Source organism: Macrobrachium nipponense, chromosome 37, assembly GCF_015104395.2.
Source record: "Macrobrachium nipponense isolate FS-2020 chromosome 37, ASM1510439v2, whole genome shotgun sequence".
Lineage (NCBI taxonomy): Eukaryota > Metazoa > Arthropoda > Malacostraca > Decapoda > Palaemonidae > Macrobrachium > Macrobrachium nipponense.
In genome coordinates this window covers 46,447,970-46,468,575 of record NC_061097.1, presented here as the reverse complement: position 1 = coordinate 46,468,575, position 20,606 = coordinate 46,447,970, and the positions used below count along the sequence as shown (strand labels likewise).

The following is a 20,606-nucleotide window of genomic DNA, read 5'->3' as shown; positions in this document are numbered from 1 at the left end:
AGAAATCCTGGATTGCCTCTAGGAGGAAATCCTAGAGTGCCTTTACGAGGTAATTCTAATTCCATCTGAGTGAAACATTTAGTTCATAAGTCTCTCTCTCTCTCTCTCTCTCTCTCTCTCTCTCTCTCTCTCTCTCAGGTAGAGAGCGCAACAACAGCCGGATGATGTGAGGGCATTATTGGGCACCAATAAAGAGCCTAATGCCCTTTTATACCACTCCCAGAGCATGAGACCCCCTGGGCCAAATGCCCCTCCTAATGGTTCGGGTTTTAGGGATCGAGTTCTTCTCTTCTTTCTCTTTCGTCTTCTTCTTCTCCTTCTTCTTTTGAGGTCTCTGTCTCTCTCCTTTCTCCACCATTTGAGTCCTTTAATTTTTTTCCTCTTCGTCTTTAAACACCTATATCTTTCTCCAACATTCTGGTCCATTTTCTGTTCTTCCTCATCCTCCTCCTCGCATCCTTTCTCCACCATTCAAGTCTTCTTCCTCCTCCTCCTTATCCCTCGACTTCCTCCTACTCCTTTTCCTCCTCCTTCCTCCACCATTCAAGCCCTCTCCTTCCTCCTACTCCTCCTCCACCTCCATTTTTTTTTCTTTTCCCCTGAGGACAATGGAGCCATGAGGCCAAGCCGCCTCTACCATAAGCATATTCCTCTTTGACCTCAGGATTCCTCCTCCTCCTCTCAAGTCTTCTTCCTCCTACTCCTCCTCCACCTCCACTTTTATTTTTATTTTTCTCTGAGGACAGCGGAGCCATGAGGCCAGCCGCCCATACTGTAATGTATTCCTCTTTGGCCTCAGGATTCCCACTCCTCCTCCTCCTCCTCCTCCTCCTCCACCATTCAAGTCGTCTCCTTCCTCCTACTCCTCTTCCACCTCTGCTTTTTTTTTTCTTTAAGGACAGCAGAGCCATGAGGCCAGCTGCCCCTACTATAACATTCCTCTTTGGCCTCAAGATTCCCTCTCCTCCTCCTCCTCCTCCTCCTCCTCCTCCAAGATTCAAGTCTTCTTCCTCCAACTCCTCCTCCGCCTCCACTTTTTTTTCCTTTTCTTCTGAGGACAGCGGCCATGAGGCCAGCCGCCCCTACTATAATGTATTCCTTTTTGGCCTCAGGATTCCTCCTCCCTCTCCTCCTCCTCCTCCTTCCTTCCCCCCTCCTCCTCATTAAGTCTCTATCTACGTTATCTAAACAGCCTAATCTCCCTGGGTGGGCGAACTATCCCTTTGTCCCAACCACCTGCTTCGTCTGATAAAAATCAGTCCACCGACTCTCCCGTCGTTGTTGCTGCCGTGGTAGTCTCCTCACTTATTCCTTTTTGGGGGGACCCACCCCTCCCATCCCCTCCACTGGGTCTTCGTTGCGTTATACTAAAGGCTCTACTAACCGATTTGCGAAGGGGTTCGGGAGGGGCGGGTTGGTGGGGTAGGGGATGCAGGGACGAAAGGTTGGAAAGGGGTATAGGGGTGGGGGGAGGGGGGGGGACTGTGCCTTGCGGATATGAGGTGTAAGGGGGAAAAAGCGTTGAATTAGGAGATGAAAGGGTTTTAGATAATGAGGTGGAGGTAGGGACGTTTGGAGAGAGAGAGAGAAAGAGAGAGAAAGAGAGATAATAATAGAATGTAAGAAAAAGAGAAAGAGAAGAAGAGAGAGAAAGAGAGAAAAAATGGAGATAGAGAGAGAGAGGAAGAGAGAGGAGAGAAATGAAAATAGAGGAGTAAGGAAAACAGAGAAAGAGAAGAGAGAGTGAGAAAGAGAGGGATGGAAGAGAGAGAAAGAGAGAAAAACAAGAGATAGAGAGAGAAAAAAATAGAGAAGAGAAATAAAAATAGAGCAGTAAGAAAACAGGAAGAGAAGAGAGAGAGAAAAAGAAGAGAGAGAGAAAGTGAGAGAAAGAGAGAGAGAGAGAGAGAGAGAGAGAAAATGGTCGAATTGGCATTGCAAAAATGGCATCCCCAGCAATTGCAAGGATTTTTGTTTTAATTCGACTGTTAACTTGGAGAATCGTCCTCTTTATTCCTGGTGCGTGCATTGCAATTTGATGTTTATGTGTTTGCACACAACATTTGGCCAAGTTCACTTAGTGTAGCAGGTAGCTATGCGGCTTATTTTTTTTTTATCTTTAATATGTATAATATATATTAGATACAATACAGTATAGTGTGGTCTGCATGAAATATGAATAATTCCGCATTCCTCTTTACTTTCATCAATGAAATCTCTCGAAATCTCTCTCTCTCTCTCTCAACATAATCACATTCACAATATGTATAATATATATTAAATACAATATATTATATAGTATAGTGTGGTATGCATGAAATATGAATAATTCCGCATTCCTCTTTACTTTCATCAATGAAATCTCTCTCTCTCTCTCTCTCTCTCTCTCTCTCTCTCTCTCTCTCTCTCTCTCTCAACATAATCACATTCACAATATGTATAATATATATTAAATACAATATATTATATAGTATAGTGTGGTATGCATACAATATGAAAAATTCTCCATTCCTCTACTTTCATAAATGAAATATATCAAGCTCTCTCTCTCTCTCTCTCTCTCTCTCTCTCTCTCTCTCTCTCTCTCTCTCGCTTCTTCTCCTCCTCTCCTCTCTCTCTCAAACATAATCACATTCACAATATCCATTGACAAGCTCAGGAAAAGCCTTTGTAGTAAAATGAAGTTTTGTTCATTTTTGTAATCTGTAATTTCCATTACTTGGAGTACAGTACGAGTACAGTAACTACCCATAGGGTAATGACCCCTGAGGGCCCTCACTCCTAATGACCTCATCGCATTTATTGACCATTGCTTTCAATGTGCTCATTACCCCTGTACTACCTGTTATTACAGTACTGCTATACAGGGAGCCAGGTAATTGACCCCTGCTGTCATTCTTTCGAATGAACGAAATGATTTGGAACTGACAGCCAAATGATCGAAAGAAATTTAAAAGAGAGAGAGAGAGAGAGAGAGAGAGAGAGAGAGAGAGAGAGAGAGAGAGAGAGAGAGAGAGAATGTGGACCATTTGTGAATTGGAATTCAAAGTCAGAAGTGATAGGTAGCTTTTGACAGGTCAGAATGATGTTAGTTGTGTTTTTTCTAATAATAATAATTAATAATAAAAATAATAATAATAATAATAATAATAATATATTTCAGCTATATACAGAGATAGACAAGGTAGATACAAGTCAGTTCAGTAAATGTAGATGTACGAGATAGATAATAATAATAATAATAATAATAATAATAATAATAATAATAATAATAATAATATAATAATGATAATAATAATAATATAAACATACAAATTATACTTTAGCTTACGTTCTAAACCTCTAGAAGTCAAGTGTCCATTTACCATAAAGAAGAATGCTAGCTGGATGTCTAATGCAATGTATTGAGTTACTGGAGACTGGAAAAAGGTGAGAGACTGGAATCCATAATTTATATAAGAGAAGAAGATTTTGAAAGAGAAAGCGACAAAAAAAAAAAAAAAAAAAAAAAAAAAAAAAAAAAACCACAGCATTAAATAACACTTCTCTTACATCAGCTTTGCAAGGATAGTGGGTAATTATGATTTCGTCACAGCATTGAAAATATTAATTATACTGTGAGTGGAACATTTTTCTTAGAGAATCTTCTTTGGTTTATTTTTTTTTTTTAGCTTCCTTTAAAAGAAAATTGTTGTGCCGGCTTTGTCTACCCGTCTTCCCTCAGATCTTGAAAACGAATGAGGCTAGAGGGCTGCAAATTGGCATGATGATCGTCCACCCTCCAATCATCCACCTTACCAAATTGCAGCCCTCTAACCTCAGTAGTTTTTATTTCATTTAAGATTAAATTTAACCGTAATCGTACTTCTGTCAGTGCTATAGGTACCAACAACGTACACCACCACCGGATAGAAAACTTGATTGCGCCGAAGAATCTTCGACGCACAGTTTTCACTGGTTATATTTAGCGAATAATTAGATTGACGTATTCCAAAGTAAGTCGTTCTATTGTCATGAGATTTGCCGTATCAAATATGTCCAATGAAAACAGTCCTCTGTGAAAGTTCGTCTAATTCTATTCTCCTTGTTGCTAAAATGTAAATTCCGGTTGAATCTTTTCGCTTCGCTGTCTACCAATTGCATTTATATATTAATTTATTTATTTATTTACCTCGTTATGATACACAGCTAGAAGTATAACATATTCGGGAAGCTTGAGAATGTGTATAAGAATGGGCACTTGTTTATGACACTTGAATTTCAATGGAAAAGTTCAACTTAGTGACACACCAGTGGTGCCTTCATCTGCAAGACAGGAGGACCTCTCGCGATTCGGAAATTGCCGTGTGTGGGTTTGCTATGCATGTGCAGCCAGGTGTTGTATATTTGCTCTTGTTTTTATAGTAATGCGTATCGCTACCGCAGTTTTCGCTTACTCGGGGAGTAGGCCTACAAACTGCTTTGTTGTTGTTGTTGTTGTTGTTGTCCTTGCTGCTGTTGTTATTGTTGGGGGGTAGGAAAACCCTATGAAAAAAGCCTAAAAAGGTCTGAAAAAAGTATTTTGCGTTGAGTTAAAAATACAGGAATTTTAGGATATGATATTTATGATTCATTTATTAGAATGAAAATGTAAAACATAAATTATGTGCATGTTAAACAGTACAGAACGAATATTTCTAATAAAATATGGCGCATTTATTTTAATTTTCGGTGGTGAAACACCGCTCTATTTGACCCTAGATTTTAACTTGCACCCCGAGTAAGCTGGAGGTCGGATAACGCCTTGTTAAATGTGGATGGAAGTAAGATAATGATTTTATAATGCTATTACAGACAAATTATACATGCATAAGTACATACATCTATACATACAAACGATACATACATACATCCATAACATGCACGAAATCCTTATATAATAAAGGCCTGTTGTTGTGGTATCATGAGAGAGAGAGAGAGAGAGAGAGAGAGAGAGAGAAGAGAACACCACTGCAGATGTTGTTGCATATATCCAAAAAAAGAGAGAGAGAGGAGTCACTACAAATATTGCATATAGCCAAGAAAAAGAGAGAGAGAGAGAGAGAGAGAGAGAGAGAGAGAAGAGACGGCTGATGTCGATGATCTTTATACAGCTGCGGTAGAATTCCCAGAAGCTGTATTGTTTATGAGTCATAATCTGTTACTTTTATAGCCATTGTTTCTCCTCTCTCTCTCTCTCTCTCTCTCTCTCTCTCTCTCTCTCTCTTTCACGGTCTTATTTCTCTTGCTTAGTCTGGATAGTCTTATCGAACGCTGCGTCATCTCTCTCTCTCTCTCTCTCTCTCTCTCTCTCTCTCTCTCTCAGCTCCGGAGGCTATATTGCAAGATACTGCCCCTTAAATCAAGCTCATCAGGTCTATTGCAAGTTTCTGCATTGATTTTTGGGATGCGGTTGCCGCACCCCTGCCCGGTCCTCCACTAATGGCGTTAGATTGTTTATTAGGGTGTGGGGGGGGAGGGGGGCGGTGGCGATCTTAGCCTTGAATGCTATTATAATAATAATAACTAAAAGCATCGTTTAAATACAAGTTCGATTTTCCTTCGTGTATCACAACGCAAAAAAAAAAGTGAGAGAAAGAGACCTTACAGACCTTACCTTACAGTTCGTTCGGGTTGCCCCAGGTCCCTCAGTGTGAGGCGCCTCTAATGTCTACCAGAGAGTTGCTAGTACATCTTCCGGTATATTTTGCATCTTCCAATCTTGGATGGTCTGGGATGCAGTTTAGATATTTGTCGAGCTTATTCTTAAACACATTTACGCTCACTCCTGATATATTCCTCAGATGAGCTGGCAACGCATTGAATAGACGCTGCATTATCGATGCTGGTGCGTAGTGGATTAATGTCCTGTGTGCTTTCCTTATTTTGCCTGGTATAGTTTTGGGCACTATTAATCTACCTCTGCTTGCTCTTTCTGATATTTTTAGTTCCATGATATTTTCTGTTATTCCTTCTATCTGTTTTCCATGCCTAGAAATTATCATGTAGCGTTCTCTTCTTCCTTTCTAGACTATATAATTTTAAGGATTGTAGTCTTTCCCAGTAGTCTAAGGTCCTTAACTTCTATTCTAGCTGTAAAAGGACCTTTGTACACTCTCTATTTGTGCAATATCCTTTTGATAGTGTGGGTACCATATCATATTGCAATATTCAAGTGGACTACGAACATATGTTTTATAAAGCATAATCATGTGTTCAGCTTTTCTTGTTTTGAAGTGCCGTAACAACATTCCCATTTTTGCTTTACATTTTGCCAACAGAATTGCTATTTGATCATTGCATAACATGTTTTTTCCTATTCATCATCACACCAACCAAGGTCTTTAACTGCTTCCTTATTTGTGATTGTCTGCATTATTAGTCCTATATGCATATAGCTTTTCTTTCCTTCTCTGTCTCCATAATTTATTGATTCAAATTTATCAGAGTTAAATACCATCCTATTTACCTCTGCCCAATCATATACTTTATTGAAGGTCTCTTTGTAGAGCGTTCCTATCTTCATCACAAGTAATTTCTCTACTTTATTCTTGTGTCATCAGCGAAACTACTCACTACCGAATCCTTAACATTACTGTCTATGTCTTCAATCTATAATACAAACAATATTGCAGCTAGCACCGTACCTTGTGGCACACCGGATATTACCTTGTTTCATCCGATTTCTCGTCGTTTGCAATAACTATCTGTTTTCTGTTGTGTAAAAATTCTTTTAACCATCTTCCTACTTTATCTACGATATTGTGTTTTCTAATTTTCTTTGCTAATATATTATGGTCTACTTTGTCAAAAAGCTTTAGCAAAGTCTCGATAAACCACATCTGTTTCATTTCCGCTTTTCATATTTTTGCATATGTTCTCACGATGGACTAACAGTTGGGTTTGTGTACTTTTCCGGGTACGAAACCGTGTTGTCCTATATTAAACAAAATTATTTTTTATTAAATGTTTCATAATATTTTTCTTCATTACCCTTTCATACACTTTCATAATATGTGATGTTAGACTCACAGGCCTATAATTACTTGCCTCTAGTCTTGATCCACTTTTGAAAGTAGGGGTGATATATGCTAATTTGTGCTCATCATAAATCTTGCCTGTATCTACACTTTGTCTTAATAATATTGCAAGTGGCTTTGCGATAGAATGAACTACTTTCTTTAACAAAATAGCAGGGACTCCATCCGGCCCTGCAGCAGCTCCATTTTTAATTTGTTCATTAATTGCCTGCACAATATCAGCTTCATTAATTTCTATGTCAGCTAAATATTCATATTTTCTTCCTTACTTCTATATCATTATCTTCATTATCTATTCTAGGGGTGAATTCTCTCTTATATCGTTCTGCCAGTATGTTGCAAATTTCCTTTTTTTTCATTCGTTAATCTCCCTTCAATTCTCAGAGGGCCTATTTCTATTCTTCTTTTATTCATCTTTTTCGCGTATGAGTATAATAGTTTGGGGTTTTGCTTGATATTTAATAGGGTTTTTTCTTCCAAGTCCCGTTTTTCATTTTCTTTTGATTGTATAATCTTTTTGTTCTGCATTTTCTATCTTACTTTTTAGTTCTATAACTTTCCATGCATTTTTTTCTTTTGCAAGACCTTTTTTCCACTTTTCTGATTTTCTGGAACAAGATCCTTCTGTCTCTTGGTATGCATGAATGATGTTTACTTTTCTTCTTCGGTATATATTTTTCCACTATTTTCTCCAATATTTTATATAATATCTCCGTATTTACCCTTATGTCCATCACTTACGAAAATGTTATCCCAATCTTTGTTTAATTCTTCATTTATTTCTGACCATTTTATATTTTCTGTAGAAGTTGTATTTTCCATATCCTTCCCACTTTTTTCATTTCTTGCTTATCTCTAGTTTTCACTTGCTTTGGAATGAACTGTTAATTCTATGACATTATGGTCTGAAATACTCGCATTATAAACTATTATTTCTTTAACATATTCATCTCGTTCACAATACTAGGTCTAACGTATTTTCCTTTCTGTTGGCAGGTGATTTATTTGTTGAATGTTGTATTCTAGTAGCATATCTACAGCTTTTCAAATTGCCTCTTATCTTCTGCACTACTATTACTCTCTTTTTATATTGTATAAGTACAACCCAACAATCTCCTATTTTTCGTTTCCTTCCAGTTCTACGAAACGAAAGGTTGAACAGTCACCAAGTAGGAGAATAGTCCAGTTCCCTTGTGATTTTCCTACATATATCATCCAATTTTTCAATTATTAAGTCAAACTCTTTAGTATTAGGAGTCTATATATTACTATGTTCATCAATTTTTCAGATTCAAATTCTACCGCTATTAGTTCACATTCTGAGTTACTATATTTCTCATATATTTTTCCTTGTTTTTTGTCTTTCCCATATATTGCGGTTCCCCTTGATTCCTATTTTTTTCTATCTGATCTATAAGTTTGGAACCCTTTTATTTGATCATCATTCCCAGTCTCTTGGGAATACCAGGTTTCACTTATATTCATTATATCTATTTTCTTTTCATTTTGGGTTAGTTCTTCTAAGTACTCTATTTTTCTTTTTGAGTTACTCGTAACTAAACCCTGCGCATTCATCACTATGATGGTTTGCGTGTTTTTCTCCTTCATTTAATAATGGTAGTAATAGATTTTCCCATGTCTCTTTCCTGTTCTGGTATGTTCTTTTTTTCATTTCCAGAAATTCTGACATTAAAAAATCCAACTTTTCCATAATATTTGATTGACTTCCTTCATCATATTCTTCATTTTGTGTCTGAATCTGCAATTTTCTCCGTTTCTGCAATATCCTCTTGCATAATAAATACAGTTATTATCTCTTGAGTAGAATTTCGGAGCTGATGCTTTGAAATTTTTTGCTGACACCTCTGCATATCTCATTGGTGTTTGCTTTTCTCTTTTACCTGATATTCTTGATTTCTCTCTTTATTTGTTTCTTTCTTATTTTGGATTTTATTTTACTTGGTTGGTTATTTATTTGATTATGATTCATGGCTACAGGGTGCATATATTTGCATTTTTTGTCGAACTTACATCCTTTTCCTTCTTTTAGGTTTTTACATATTTTTGGATGCAGATCTCTGCAATCATCCCCATATCCATCTAAGTATGCACATTTACCATATATTTCATAGTTTTGACATATCTTAGGATGTTTGTAGTAACATCTTTCTCCAAATCTGCAATTCCCTCTTTTCAAAAGGTTGCAGATTTTGTCTTTCTTGTCTATTTTTTCCTCTTTCCCGTCATTGTGTAGATCTGGGTAGAGCCCTCTTTCGGGATTTGCTTTTCTGTTGTCATATCGTAATTTATTTCTTCGTAGGTATGCTGCTTTATTGCCTCATATGTAGTATCAATGAGTATCTCTGCATCCATACTTTTATCTTGTTCTTTGTTTTCCTTATTTTTTTCTGTCATTTCATTTTTGTTTACTTCTCTTCCGTTTTCCTCTTCTCTTTTTCTTCTTCTTCTTCCTTTCTTCTTCATCCTCAACTATTTGTACATTCAATCTTGATTTAATAACATTGTCTATCCATGATAGGCATGTTGAACAAAAAATTCTGTATCTTTTCTCAAATCTTGTATTACCTCAGCACACTGTGGATGGGTCGGAATGTTGCATGCAGCACATTTTCTGATTAGGGTTTGTGATTGACTATGCGTATACCAAACCTTACACAGTTTGCATGCTTTTGGCATTCTTTTCCTAATGCATCAATTAGGATATTCACAAGATTCACCTTATTCATTTTCTTTGTCGGAATATGTTGGTTTATGTATATTTTCTTTATGAGTCTCTTGACCACTTGGATTTTATTTGGAACTTCTTCAATTATTTTCAAGATGTTTTCATTAGATTTGTTCCAGTTTGAAGGATTATATCCTTCTAATATATCTATGAATTGCTTTTTGTATCTTTGGTTAGACTGTTGCTGATTTCATAGATGAGAAATGCCAGTTCCCTTCCTGCTACCTCATCGTATTGCGAATCTGCTAAACACCTAAATACGCCACCGTCTTCCCGCAGTTGGAACTTACTGCCATCTTGTTCTGATTTATAGTATTACACTTGATAAAACTAACTTAGAAGCGCTTTATCCTACTATTTTTCACACTATCTTATCACCGATAGTTTCACGAACACTTCTAGATATTTCTCAAATTCTAGTCGTATTTTGTTAACTTGGATGATCTGTTGATTAATCTGACTTGTACGCGGGTACGTCTCACCAAGCAAGATGGCTACTACGAGAGAGAGAGAGAGAGAGAGAGTTGCTGCAGATATTGCCCATATATATATATATGAGAGAGAGAGAGAGAGAGAGAGAGAGAGAGAGAGAGGAGGCCCCATAAAAACGTCCATATTCCACCATGTAAAACCTATGTTACGACTGGCCGTAGAAGGGGGAAGGGTTTCGGGGGGGACCGGTGTCGAAGACCCCTCAAGACACCGTCAGTAGAAATGGCTTATCCGAAATAGCGCTTCTCCTTACCCACCCCCCCCCCCCCCCACACCCCCCCACCCCATGTCCTATATACACTTTTCCGTCGCGGTAGGAAAGAAAAGCGGGTTTGAGTGGAGGTGGATGAGCTCTAATTACCGAACGTAACTTTCGTGGTGTTCTCTCTCTCTCTCTCTCTCTCTCTCTCTCTTCTCTCTCTCTCTCTGGATGCTAATCCATGTTACCCGAAGGCTTACTCTTCTTTTTATTCCATACATATTATTCCACACAGTCCACACTTCTTCCCCCCCCCCCCCCCTCTCTCTCTCTCTCTCGTCTCTCTCTCTCTCTCTCTCTCTCTCTCTCTCTCTCTCTCTCTGGATGCTAATCCATGTTACCCCGAAGGCTTACTCTTCTTTTTATTCCATACATATTATTCCACACAGTCCACACTTCTTCCCCCCCCCCCCCCTCTCTCTCTCTCTCTCTCTCTCTCTCTCTCTCTCTTATATATATATATATATATATATATATTATATATATGTATATGTATATTTTACACACACATATATATACATGTATATATACACACAGACGTATATATGTGTATACACACACACAAGACCGCCTCCTCAATATGGGGATGATCCCATACAAAAATAAAAAAATCATAGCGTAAATTACATAAACATAATTAACAGCTTAACGGAGGAACCCCCGCTGATGGTTGTTCAGCCGTCGAATTAAACTCTCTCTCTCTCTCTCTCTCTCTAGGGCTCTCTCTCTTCTCTCGGCTCTCTCTCTCTCTCTCTTGGGGCTTAAAAGCATCCCTCGTCGAGAGGATGTAGAGGAAGGAAGGAATTAGGGACGGAGGATTAAACTAGGAATCTTTCTCCTTTATTTTTTTATTTTTTATTTATTTATTTTAGGATTTTAACACGAAAGAACGAAGCGAGTCCAAAATTCTTTTATTTATTATATCAACTTCCTCTCAAAGCAGGGCGTCTTTTGCCGTACGACCTCCCACCTCCTGACTAGGGTCAGCCATTTTTTAAGGGGGGGGGTTGGGGGGGGAAGGAAGTGGCCGAAGCTACAGATCAGGACTTTCGAAAATGGCAGAGAGAGAGAGAGAGAGAGAGAGAGAGAGAGAGAGAGAGAGAGCACATTATATAGACAGAGATGAAGCCAAAGAAAGAGACTGCATTTGGTCAGTTCTCCCGATCACGAAGCATAAAAGAGAGAGAGAGAGAGAGAGAGAGAGAGAGAGAGAGAGAGAGAGAGAGAGAGAGAGAGGTGTAGGTGTGCCAGGTGCCGTTAAAGCTAGCTCAATGTGGCACTTAGCAGAGGACCTCATTACTGGGGAAGGTAGGATACATATAGGTGCTGTAAGGAATGGTCCGCAGATTACCTGCAGTGGGAGAGAATATATATATATATATATATAATATTATTATATTATAATATACATATATATATCATATAAAATTTTTTAAAAAAAAAAAAATATATATTTAATATATAATTATATATTTTAAATGACAAGATATCAAATGAGTTGCCAGCTGTGATACATTCATACTTATCTAAATTATATTTTGAAGACCGAAAAGAACTTCATTGAAACCCCCCGGGAGCTCTCGTGCCCACCCCTCCACAAAAAATAGTAGAGCTTTAATGCATCACCTCCCCCCCCCCCTCCCCCCCCCCACCCCAAAAGGAAAATAATCCTTTTTCATCACTAATTTTTTCTCGTTGTGCGAAAAGAGGTTATGTTTGCCGGTAATGCTGTGGCCTAGATCTGGGCTTCATTTCTTCTTAGTGAGGGGACTATCCTCCTCTTCTCTTTATTTCCTCTTTTTCCTCTTCTTCTTCCTCTGCTGGAATGTTTGCCGCCATTATCATTTTAATTTCCAACCCGACATCAGACGGGATAATGACCCAAACGCATTGCAGGACCCGCTTTTGAGAGGAGCAGAGGTGCGGGAAATGGCAGTATGGAGACAGAGAGAGAGAGAGAGAGAGAGAGAGAGAGAGAGAGAGAGAGAGGGGCTGTGCTTTATCACCTCCAACTGCGTGGCTGTAAGATAGAGATATTGTTATTCCAACATCAGCTGCCTGGCCATCTGAGAGAGAGAGAGAGAGAGAGGGGAATATTCACCTATTTGATAAAGAAGGTGATATCTCTCTCTCTCTCTCTCTCTCTCTCTCTCTCTCTCTCTCTGTCTCTCTCTCATATTTTTTATTTTGTTTTAGTTTTTATCATATTTTATTATTCCATGGAGTAACATCCTCCTTTGGTGGGCCTTCTGTCCCTTTCTCCTCCTCCTCCTGCTCCCCCCCCCAGTGCTCTCAAATCTGGGGACTTGAATTTGACCTCATTTCGTGACTTGCTTAGTCAAGAGATTTAATAATTTTGAAGGTAAGATGCAAGTTCCTTCCCGCCTGCCTCTCTCTCTCTCTCTCTCTCTCTCTCTCTCTCTCTCTCTCTCTCTCTCTCAGAAATGTTCATGTGTGATTCTGGTTGAATGATAGTTTTGATATTACAAAAGACGAAATTACCCTTTAGGTATCATGGCATCAATTTATTTGATTAATTTATTAATTAATTTATCAATTACATATTAATTTGTATTTGTAGCATAGGAATTTGAATGCAAAAAGAACGCTGACTTTCATAACTATACCTTGCAATTATTCTTGTTCTATTTTTGCCTTATATATTTACTGGGAATCTCATCAGTAAAACGCGAGACGAAACTATTTCGGCCAAAATGACTCTCCTTATTTTGCGAGACATTTTTGTAAAAATTTTGTAAACGTCTGAAAACAGTTTTTCGGGTCTTCGTCAAAGGGCCGCTGGAAAAACCCAGTTGCCAACGTTGTTTCCTGTTTTTTTTTTTTAGTTTTTTTTCTTGAGGGAATTTTCATGAAGTGTTTTGTAATGAGCTTTTTTTTTTTTTTTTTTTTTTTTTTTTTTTTGTAAGGGAAGCTTTTTGCTGTGGGAATATGTTTCGAAATAGTATTCTTAATTCGATGTGCTTTGCCTAGGTTTATGTTTTAAATATATATAAAATTGGTTACACAAAGATTTGTGTGTATATATATGCATACATATATAATTCTGCAAACACCTCATTTGTTGTTCTGATGAGGGATACATGTGTACAGAAATATTATTTCGATGTGAAACGTATTTTCATTTTCTTACTTTGGTTTTCATAAAATTTATTGTTTTTTTTCCAGATCTTGGAGTCGGTTCTCCAGACAGACCGCGTGGTAAGTGTTATAATGTTCATCAGTCTGTCTTTTGAAAAATGCTACACACACACACACACAACACACACATGCATATTTAAACGTTTAACACACAAAACGTTTTCAGAGTCTCCTATAAATGTCGAGGGCTGGCAGGTATGAATGATGGTTGGTGGTAGCAACAGCAGCAGCAGCTGTGGTGGTGGGTATATAGAGAGAGAGAGCTCCGTGTTGGAGCCATGCCCCATACCCCAGAACTGCAACCGAGTACTGGGACCTTCCCTGAGAAAAGAAAGGGGGATGCCATATCCCAAAAACTAACCATAGAATCTTCTTTGAAAATAATTTCATTGCGTTTCCCACACCCAAATTACGAAGGATGTTAAACATAACCTAGCCTAACCCAGGGGCATGGCAGGAAAACCGGGTCTGGTGCAATACTAATATACATTTCGGGAATTTGAAGCAGCGCCTCGGTTGGAATTTGAAACTGGGAACTAGGTCGGAATTTGGAGCTGGAGACTAAGTTGGAACTTGGAGCTGGGGCCTCGGTTGGAACTTGGAGCCGAGCCTCAGTCGGAACTTGGAGCTGTGGACTAGTCTGGAACTTGGAGCCGAGCCTCAGTCGGAACTTGGAGCTGTGGACTAGTCTGGAACTTGGAGCCGAAGTGCCAGCTGAGACATGGGAGTTAGGGTCTCGACTGGAACTCGGAGCCGAGCCTCAGTCGGAACTTGGAGCTGGGGCCTCGGTTGGAATGTGAACCCGAGCTTGAGTTGGAACTTAAGAGCCGGGTCTCGTTTGGAACTTGGAACCTTGCCTCAATTTAGAGAGTGGAACTTTGCTTCAATTTAGAACTTGGAGCTGGATCTCGGTAGGAACTTGGAGCCGTGCAAGCCAAGACAAGACTCACACTGTATGAGAGTTTAGGGAAAGTGGTTTAAGAAGGCTGTAATGGAAGCATTTAATTCTCTAAGATTAGCGTTATTAGAATAGAGCTTCACTTCTAAACATGAAGTGAAGCTAAGGCTTCGTTTAGTGTAAATTAATTTTTCGTAGAAAAATTACGAATCGTAGGTTAAGTTATGTATGTGGACTGCATCAATTGTTTTACTCTCTCTCTCTCTCTCTCTCTCTCTCTCTCTCTCTCTCTCTCTCTCTCTCCTGGCGATATATACGGATCGCCCCCAGTCATAGATTCTGTTGTTTGGGGAAGATTTCCGGCGCATTTATGCTGCAGAATTGTTTGAATCTATACCTGGAGAAATTTCGGGTCATATTTATGGATTTGGCATCTGTGTGGCCCACCCCTCCCCCTCTCCTCCTCTCATCCCCCCCCCCCCCTTCGCCCTCCCTCAAGGTTTTTGGGTTCGTATTTCGGACGATGAGGGATTTGAATATTTTCTTACGTCTCTCTCTCTCTCTTCTCTCTCTCTCTCTCTCTCTGTTCAAGCGTTTGTTGCCTAATTTCGGCTCGGTGACTTTGCAAACAGTTTCAACCTGCGTATGAATTATTACAGAGGGTCGTGTCTCTTGTTTTCGCAAAGGTGCCAGAATTTTTTTATTTGATTGAATGCTGATGTCGTTTGGTTTATTGGCAGTCGTCAAGGATTTTGTACGACCACCATTGTGCGTCAAATATGATTATTATTTGTCTATCATTCAGTTCCCTGTATATCTATCTATCTATATATATATATATATATATATATATATTATATATATATATATATATATATATATATATATTTATGTAAGTTATGTTAGTATATATATTACATATATTTCTCTGTAATTTCAGTGTGAGTCTCTCTCTCTCTCTCTGTGTTTAAGAATAAGCTCGACAAATATCTAAACTGCATCCCAGACCATCCAAGATTGGAAGATGCAAAAATATACCGGAAGATGTACTAGCAACTCTCTGGTAGACATTAGAGGCGCCTCACACTGAGGGACCTGGGGCAACCCGAACGAAATGTAAGGTCTGTAAGGTCTGTAAGGTCTCTCTCTTTCTCTCTCTCTCTGTCAAGAGAAAAAAAGCCATAGTAAATCTATTCGTCCAGTTTCAGGTTCACTTACCTCCGTCCACCCCCGGCCCCCACCGTACTCGCTCCCCCCTTTCTACACCCCCTTTCGTTCCCCAGAAGAAAAAAAAAAGAAAAATAAGAAGACTCCCCGAATGCAGTGCTTAAATCTCCACATTGAAATCAACCGGAGACCAGCAGCAGCACATAGCATATAGCATATACAGATCGTGTTTCCTTTTTTTTATCAGAAAGAATTAAAGACTAAAGCCGACGAGCGGACGTCTGTGCATATGCATATCCGTACGGCGGGGCGCATCGGTTGGCTCTCATTAGAATTTCCGTGTTTTTTTTTTTTTTTTATAAGAATATTTGAAAGCGGCTTGTTTTTTTGTGTTTTGTTTTATTTTCGTGTTTTTGTTGCAATATAATTGTTTGTTAGGTTTAATGTCATAGCCGCGTGTATTGTTTACTAAATATTAATGCTTTGCTATCACTCCAGAAAACATAAGAATTCCTTTGATGTTGACGAGGTAGTTGTCGACTGAGCGTCATGATGTGAGTACTCCATTACTCGTAATTCACAACCTGTGATTTATGAATAGATTATTCAAAATTAACTCAAATTCTCAGTTTAATCTGCAGTTATTCCCTCATGATTTTTTGTCGTTGCATTATCAGTGGGACACTTGTATGGTGCGATAATTGCGGGTGTCATTGGTGAACTTTATCCGGTGATAATTCAGTGGTAAGCAGATATTTGCTGACGCTTTAAGCTGTCATTAATAAGCTGATATCTGTTGATAATTAGGGTTACCATCGGTAGACTTTTTATATTTAATAATTCATCGCTAAACTAATAGTTGTCGGTAATTGCAGAATAATTCAGTGATAAGCAGATTTTTGTTGACGATTTAAATTGCCCGTGATAATGATCTGTTGATAATTTGGTTTGCCATTCGTAAACTTATGATTTTTTATAATTCATTGCTGCACTAATATTTGTCGGTAATTGCAGATGACAATGGTAAAGATAATGATAATTACTGATAACTGGAGTTGTCATTGCAATGGTTATTGATTAACTTTGATTTTTGTTGAGTTGCAGCTGTCAGTGGTGAATTAGATATAACCGATAACTGCAGTTGGCAGTGGGTCGACAATAATTGTTAGTGTTTGTCAGAGTTGAACTGAAATTTCAGTAGCTACTCATAATGAATGGGAAGCTGATGTTTTTGTCAACAGTATTATTAGTTTTAAGAAAATGTTTCATGTTGAGTGGATATTCGATGACGACTGCGACTATTAATTAGGAAATTCAATCTGAATGATAATACGTCATTTTAATATTTGGATGCATTTCTGATCCACGAGTCACTGTGATTAAACAGTAGCCAGTGCAAAGAGCGAAACCTCTTTAGAAATTTCTCTCTAGAAACTTAAGTCAAAGTCCGCCACCCACGGTCGCATACGGCATAAAGGAACCGTCGAGTCATCCCGAGTGTGTCTCTATATTCATAGCCTCTTATTAGTTGTGCAGAGTCATGGCTTAGTCTGAAAACATGCAGGATATAAGAACGTTCGAGATTGCCAGCCACCGTATCAATTTTTATTCTTAGTTAGATAAATTGAACCTATTTTTTCTCTCTCTGTTTTTGAAGGTAATCTTGCCTACCATCGTACCACTTTTTTGTAAAGTTAGATAAATTAGACTTGTTTTTTCTCTCTCTCTTTCTCTTTCTCTTTCTCTGTCTTTGAGAGAAATGTCACGTAAGGAGTCTTGGATGATGTCCTATTAATTCTAACCTCCATTTCCCGATTCAGCCGCGCATGCGTGGTTGTCAATGAGCCACAGGGATGAGTGGGTATGATAATATTTGCATAGTTGGTTATGAACGTCCTTTTCCAACTGACTTTCTTTTTTAAGGCCGACCAAATATTATTATTAATTATTAAGATATAGATATAGTATTATATATAAGAGGAGAGAGAGAGAGAGATCAGAGGATGAGAGAGAGAGACCTTACAGACCTTACAGTTTCGTTGCGGGTTGTCCCAGGTCCCCCTGTGGTTTGGAAGGCGCCTTCTAATGTCATAACAGAGAGTTGCTAGTACATCTTCCGGTATATTTTGCATCTTCCAATCTTGGATGGTCTGGGATGCAGTTTAGATATTTGTCGAGCTTATTCTTAAACACATCTACGCTCACTCCTGATATATTCCTCAGATGAGCTGGCAACGCATTGAATAGACGCTGCATTATCGATGCTGGTGCGTAGTGGATTAATGTCCTGTGTGCTTTCCTTATTTTTCCTGGTATTGTTTTGGGCACTATTAATCTACCTCTGCTTGCTCTTTCTGATATTTTTAGTTCCATGATATTTTCTGTTATTCCTTCTATCTGTTTCCATGCCTGAGAGAGAGAGAGAGAGAGAGAGAGAGAGAGAGAGAGAGAGAGAGAGAGAGAGAGCGAGGGTCCTTGTAGCCAGTTAATACTACATACGTGTCTGGTAAAAAGTTATATATATATATGTGTGTGTGTGTGTATAATGTACATGCATATATATGTATGCACAGATAATTCATACGTACATATACATACGCGTAGACATCAGATAACCGCCGATACCAGCTGCCCAGTTAACAGAAGAGACTTAACGCCAACTCAAAAGTGATGAAAGACCTGACCAGGGGAGAATTATGTCAGGTGACTTTGCCACATGAGAAACTGCGCATGCGTCCAGAAAGCCCACTCCCCCACCGCCCCATCCCACTGACGGGACACGACACAGAGGACCCCCGAAATGATGATGATGATGATGATGATGATGATGAACAGCGGTATTGGGACCATATGACTCAAATGAAAAAAAAATGTTTATGAAAAAAACTCGATGGGTTCAGATTTATCATGTTTTTAAAGCCTTGGATGAATTTTTGTAAGGGGGGGCCAGGGCGGGTGGTTAGTGGAGAGGAATTTGACGGAAGTTATATTATATATATATTAGATATATAATATATATATATATATATATTATATATATATTAAATTTCACGTGTAACTTAAATTTTGAAATATATTGGTCTGTGTATATATTATATATATATATCTATATATATATATATATAATATATATATATATATATATATATATATATATATATTATAATATAATTATATATAATCTTTTTTATTAGGTTCAAAACTCAACTTCAATGCATTAGCCCTGTATTTAGCGCGCACACACATACACAAAGAAACCTCCTTTACCTTCCTTAGCATCGAGAGACGATGCTTGTCAAAAGCATCCAGTAAAACGCTTGCTTGAGGTGGGAGATGAGAGAGATGGGTGGAGGGGGGAGGGGGAGGTTATGTGGATGGGGGTTGGGGTTTGCCAGAATAAGAAGAAGGGGGTTTTGAAGGTGTTGGTTGGATGGTACATCCAGTGAGATAAATTGCCAGTGACTGAGATGGAGGTTCCCCCATTGATCAGTTTCTTGTGTTATCTATTATAACTATCTATTATCTCCTTCGAGATACGGGCGAGATGGGGGGAGGGGGACGAAGAAGTGGGTTCTTTCCTTTTTTTTTCGTTTTTCTTTTATCATTTTTATGTCTTATATTTTCCTTTTTTGTTTTCCTTTTATTTCTTTTATTTTCCTTTTTTAGATTTTTTCGTTTTCCCTTTTTTCTCTTTTCCTTTATATTTCCTTTTTTGATGTTTCTTTTTTCTTATTTCATTGTTACTTTTATCCTCTTTTCTTTTTTCCCTCTTTTCGTTATTTTCTTTTGTTTCTTTTTCCCTGAGTGCCGTCCTCCCCCATTTCAGAAGAGTGCGTGATATATTTAATATTCTTTTTTAATATATATTTTATAGCATAATGATTTGATGATATTTGACACATGCTTGAAAGCAAGAGCTTTAATTTATGGTGCTTTCACAAGTATCATTTAATTTTTCATTTCTATAAGAGTACGTTATCTTGTCAGGTGGAAATATATTTTTCCTTATTATATGAATACGTTTTATTTTCAGGTGGGAATATATTTTCCCTTGGTATAGGAATACGTTTTATTGTCAAAAGGAAATATATTTCCCCTTGTGGTATGAATACGTTTTATTTTCAGGAGGAAAATATTTTTTCCTTTGGTATAGTAATACGTTTTATTGTCAGGAGGAAATATATTTCTCCTGATTATAAGAATACGTTTTATTTTCAGGTGGAAATAAATTTTCCTTGTTACAAGAATACGTTGTATTGTCAGGAGGATATATATTTTTCCTTATAAGAATGCATTTAATTGCCAGAAGGAAAATATATGTTTCCTTGTTATATAAATACATTTTACTGTCAGGAAGAAAATATATTTTTCCTTGTTATATAAATACATTTTACTGTCAGGAAGAAAATATATTTTCCCTTGTTATATAAATACATTTTACTGTCAGGAGGAAAATATATTTTCCCTTGTTATATAAATACATTTTACTGTCAGGAGGAAAATATATTTCCCCTTGTTATAGGAATACTTTTTACTGTCAGGAGGAAATATATTTTCCCTTGGTATATGAATACTTTTTATTGTCATTAGGAAAATATTTCTCCATCTTCGTTATATGAATACATCTTTATTCTTTTCTCATAATTAATGTTTGCTTATCAATGGGTCTCTTTAATATAATTAAAGAAACCCATTGATATAATTTCATACTTAAAAACAAAATGAAAAGAAATCCTACATTTTTGCCTGTAGTATTGATTGGGTGATTTCTGTTTATTAATTTTATTTATTAAATTCTCATGAGTAAAAATAGGAGCGAGAAGTTAG

The 20,606-nt window shown here is 37.8% G+C and overlaps 1 protein-coding gene across 2 annotated transcripts in view; it reads left to right on the top strand.

Annotated features, from left to right (window-relative positions):
• LOC135209239 (insulin-like growth factor-binding protein complex acid labile subunit) overlaps window positions 1-20,606 on the top strand; it is a 440,028-nt gene that overhangs the window by 285,317 nt on the left and 134,105 nt on the right. For both annotated transcript variants that reach the window (XM_064241931.1, XM_064241930.1), the window contains exon 3: window positions 13,742-13,774. The gene's annotated coding sequence lies outside the window, so the exon portion shown is untranslated. The remainder of the gene's footprint in view (window positions 1-13,741; window positions 13,775-20,606) is intronic.